The 5,464-nt window shown below is 33.2% G+C and overlaps 1 pseudogene; it reads left to right on the top strand.

The window, feature by feature from the left end:
• Window positions 1-335: 335 nt before the first annotated feature.
• LOC136386562 (small nucleolar RNA U3) lies at window positions 336-459 on the top strand (annotated as a pseudogene).
• Window positions 460-5,464: the final 5,005 nt, after the last annotated feature.

The following is a 5,464-nucleotide window of genomic DNA, read 5'->3' on the forward strand; positions in this document are numbered from 1 at the left end:
TGTTGTTTGAGTTGACCAAAACTTTTATTTACAATAAAAGTATTTAAGACACAATGTCCATATGAAATAAATATCTTATGGTAATATATCCAGTTTTTACAAATAATTATGCATGTATACCAACTTCAGTGCTAAATATCCGTATCACTAGACAGATTTTGTTTGAAACTTTATAGTGTAAAATAATAAACTTTTAATTAGACTAGGGATAACATGGTTTAAGCATGTTGGGATTATCCAACCTCTGAAGGGTGTTATTCTTTTACTAAGGAGAAGAAAACAAAGCCTACAGAGCTTCCTACAAGGTATACTTAGGGCTTCTAAATTTAGCTACAAAGACTATACTTTCAGGGATCATTTCTATAGTTTGTTACTAAATTTAGCTACAAATCCTCTCCTTTTATATATTCTAATTTGGAAATGAGTATCTCAGATGGTCAATTTTGGCAGCAGTGGAGATGTTGAACATTTATAAAGGGAAACTCCAAAACTTGTCTGTATAAATCTAACTACAGATTAAGTTATCAAAGAACACTTACAAAGAGAATCATTTGAACAAATGACAAAGCCACAACTGTAGGTATGTCTTTGGATTTGCATTCAAGAATAAAGAGCTTATTTTGTGTTAGCTTCCTTTACCAAAATTTGGGACAAATTTGAGTACATTTATGTTAATATTGGACTCTTGGAGAAATTCTGAGATGTACAGCAGCTGCAAATATGCTTTCTCAACTTTTATGTTAGCTTGAACCATACATTTTGAATATTCAAATGGAATTTCTTGAGATTTTCTGAAGAATTCTTCAGGAAGGTTTTAAGAATTTGAGGTTATTTGCAACTTTATTTTGTATAGGTATAAGTCTTCCCAGAACAATTCAATTTGTTTTCTAACACATGTAACTTCTCTCAATATTTTATGTTCAATGAGAAACTGAGTATAATTATGTATTTCTAGCACTTCCCTGTATCTCTGTCTTAACGACCCTTTATAGATTAATAGTTATATGAAAACAATGACTAACTAGATTTATTATTTAATGTGAAACCTGACCCCTCCATACATTGCAGTTTATTTATTGACAAAGGAAGGCTTGCAAAAAAATTGCATTAGTTGATGATAATCAGAAGGTTTTCTTAGCTAAATGGGGAAGACTTCATTGGTATAAATTCACCATATGGAATGGGAATTAGGCTTATCCTTATTTAGATTCAACTCCCATTATGTTCATATAAGGTTGTCACTGAATAAAAACTGCAGAATTATTCTTTTGTGATTAATTGCACCTCAGGGGAAAAATCACATCATAAAATGTTTTACCCACTTTTGTACCTACCATTTCTTCTTTCCATTTTGGGGAGCAGAACAGATTGATGTAATAATACTGTTGGGATTGAAGGAATTACATAATTAATGTTTTTTACTTTATTTTCAATGCCTCTTCAAATGTCTGCTTTGGGAATGAGACTCATCGTTCTGTGAGGGTAACACAGGAAATGTTTTCTCTCAGTTGCAAACAAAGTTCCCTTGGCACAAGATTTTTTAAATCTTTGGCATTAAACTTCTTAAAACCCATCTGTGTTGAAAATTAATTTTTTGCTTTGGGGCATATTATGTTTAAATATTTTTTTTTTATTTCACAATATTTAATCTAGTGAAAAAATTAGCTTCTTAGGGCAAGCATAGAATCCAACTCACAAGAGCACAAGGTAAGAAAATCTCTGAAATGTAAAACTGTAACTAAGTATATTATTTATAACAGGGATCATTTAAAAAACACCAAATATGTGGTGATTTCCAGGTATTTTTCAAGGAGTTTTCATCTTTATAAAATGTATTTAACATACCCTGGCTGGATAGCTTGGTTGGTTAGAGTTTTGTGTCAAAGAACAGAGGTCGCTGGTTCCATCGTCTATCAGGACATGTACACAAACAGATCGATGTTCCAGTCTCTCCCTCCCTTCCCTTCTCTTTAAAATTAATAAATAAAAGTTAAAAATAAAATTTATTTTATAATATACATTAAGTTATAATGAAATATACATTATACTTATAATTGCACAATCGCCAATTTTCATTTAATAGGCAACTCTATAATCCTCAGGTTGATTAGAAAAGCAATGTTCATGATTTCACTTCTACAAATATTTTGATTACAGTAAAGCATTAATGATCAAGGACTTCTTGTTGAGAATTCTGGTAACTAATATCATAGAAGCAGTTTCAACATGTATCCAATTTAGATAAGTGCTACATCCCAGTTCCATAAATTATGCGTTAATATTTTTTACCACTTCAGAAATCTATCATTTGTCATCAACTTGCTTCTCTACTGGGATTTAATATACAAGTAATTTTTTTTCAAATAAAAACTATCAAAATTCTTTCCTTCACATTCTAAAGTACTGACAGTACTTCATTCACTGCTTGATGAAACTGTCCTACTTTTTCTTGAAGAGAGACTCCTTGTATTGTTCGGGAAGTACTTGCCTTTCTATTCTTTTTACTGCATTTTAAACTCATATCTAATTTCCTATTCTTATTGGCTTACATTTTTAAGAATTACTCCTTTACAGTTTTCTTATGACAGTAAATGACTATATTTCAGCTTACCCTAAATATGTTTCATTTTTTTAATATTTATATTGAATTTATATGAATTTGAATGATGTCAACACTAACATTCCATGACTAAGGCTCTCCAGAAGTTTGTATTCACTAATGACAGAAGAATACTGAATAATGAACCACAGCATGTAATTTCTCCATACTACTCAAATACACTAGAAATCTCAAAAGATGTACACAGATTTTAGTAATAAACAAAATAAATCCTGGAAATCAATCACACTTGACCTGTAATAGAATTTAGCTACTTAGGATTTTAATACATGTTATTTAATAAGTTTAAGAAATCGTATAGAGCAGCTTTTTTCAACTTCAGGTCTGAGGACTGGTGCTCCAGAAATTTTGTGCAGATCTGTGAAAGAGTCAACCTCCTTGATATTATTCAAAGATTGTAGACCCAATGATCTTAATTGAATTTACTTATGTTCAGGGTGATTTCTACCTAAGTAGTCCCCAAAATAATTCCATTTTCAAGTGTATAAAGGTTAAAAATCACTAATATAGAAGAGATTGCATTAATTATGATTTCAGAAAACCTATTCTAATTTCTGATAAATCTTTGTATGTTAGAGAAAACATGCTGTTTTGAAGATTGTTATAAACTGAATGTTTGTGGCCCTTCAAAATTCATATGTTGAAACCCTAACCCCCTCCGTGATGTTATTAAGAGGTGGGGATTTTGGGAAGTAATTAGGTCATGAGAATAGAGCTCTCCTGAATACAATTAGTATCCTTATAAAAGAGGCCCTGGAATACTCTCTCATTCTCTTTCTGCCATATGAGGATACAAGGAGAGTTCTGCAGTCTGCATCTTGGGAGAGAGTCTTTAGGGCCTGGCCAAGGTGGCACCCTGGTTTCAGTCTTTTAGTATCCAGAATTGTGGAAAATAAATCTGGTTTGTTTACAAGCCATTCAGTTTTTGCAACCTTGTTATATCAGCCCAAACTGACTAAGACAAAGATATTTTCAAATTGAAATGATATTAATGAATTAATATTTTAGAAGTCACAGAATGTGAAAAGTTGCTTACAGGAAAATTCAAAATGTCATATGTAATAAAGATAACAATAATACTATCATATATAAAATCAACAATATAGCTCATATTCATTAACAAGTACAGATTACTGTAGAACACTTTCAAGAACTTTGAATGGGGATGTAATTGTTACACTAAAAATGTGGAATTGATAAAATTAAAGCTCTTTGATTTTTTTTTTCGGTACAGAGACAGAGAGAGGGAAAGATAGGCACAGACTGACAAAATGGAGACAGATGAGAAGCATCAATTCTTCTTTGTGGTACTTTAGTTGTTCATTGATTGCTTTCTCATATGTGCCTTGACTGGGGGACCACAGCAGAGTGAGTGACCCCTTGTTCAAGCCAGCATTCTTGGGCTCAACCAGTGACCTTGGGCTTCAAGATAGCAACCTTTAGGCTCAAGTTAGAGACCATGGGGTCATATCTATGATCCCATGCTCAAGCCAACGATCTGGTGCTCAAGCCCATATTCAAACCAGATGAGGCCACACTCAAGCCAGTTACTTCAAGGTTTCAAACCTGGGTCCTTCATGTCCCAATCTGATGCACTATCCACTGTGCCAACACCTGGTCAAGCCAACTGCTCAGACTTCTAAAAAATTAAAAAACATGTAAATTATTTCGTAAGACACACAGTTTTACTATTCTATTCTATTTGGAGTGAAAAATTTATATAGTATTTAAGGTTTGACCAAGTGTGTATCTTACAATCTATATAATGTAACAAATGTTTGTTGTTCTAAATGCTGCATATATCAGTAAGATGCATTTTTTATGCCTTTTCAAATTGGAAGTCTAAGGTAAATTAAACCCATGGTACATACTTAAAGGCCTGCTTCAACCCAGATACCATTGCATATTTTTTCCATTTACTCATGGCAGATACAAGATAATAGACATTTAGTAGAAGAAATAGGCTGCATAGGTTGTGGTTTAATCATTATGCACATCTGTAGCTACAACAATATGTGGTACTTGCTAACACAGAGGGAAGTAAGAGGGTGAAATATGCCCACTAGAGATTATAGCCTCAAGAGAGAAATGTGCTTTTTGGTTCTTAGGTTAAATGCAAAAGAGAGCAAGAGTAAGCACAGGCTTCTTCTTATGTAAACAGTTTGATGCTTTATTCAATATTTACTTGACCCAGAATCAATAGAATCTACTTTCTAAATTTCATAAAGCATTTTAAAACTTTAAAAAATCAAAGTATGCTAACACAAGAATTATTTCAACATAATATTTTTAAAGGAATTCTCAAATAAAGGCTAGCACATAATTCAGACTTTATTTTTTTTTCTTTTACACACATACTTGTTCAGAAAGCTTGAGAAATTTTGGAAACTTTAAAGATCAGAGAACTTCAGCCTTACCAGGTGGTGGCACAAATGGGTAGATCGTCAGACTGTGACTCAGAGGATCCAGGTTGGAAACCCCTAGGTCTCCAGCTTGAGCACAGGCTCACCAGCTTGAGCACAAGATCACTGGCTTGAGCAAGGGATTATAGACATGAAAACATGGTCACTGGCTTAAGCACAAAGGTCGTTGGCTTGAGCCAAAGGTCATTGGTTTGGGCAAAGGGTTACTGTTTCTGTTATAGGTCTCCAGGCACATGAGAAAGCAGTCAATGAGCAACTAAGGTGCCGCCATAAAGAACTGATGCTTCTCATCTCTCTCCATTCCTGTCTGTCTTTCCCTATCTTTCCCTCTCTCTGTCTCTGTATTAAAAAAAGCTCAATAGCTGACTAAAGGTAAGTTTTGATGAAAATAAAGATATCAGCTCAAGTGTGACTAAAAGAA

The sequence above is a fragment of the Saccopteryx leptura genome, chromosome X (assembly GCF_036850995.1).
Source record: "Saccopteryx leptura isolate mSacLep1 chromosome X, mSacLep1_pri_phased_curated, whole genome shotgun sequence".
Taxonomy (NCBI): Eukaryota; Metazoa; Chordata; class Mammalia; order Chiroptera; family Emballonuridae; genus Saccopteryx; species Saccopteryx leptura.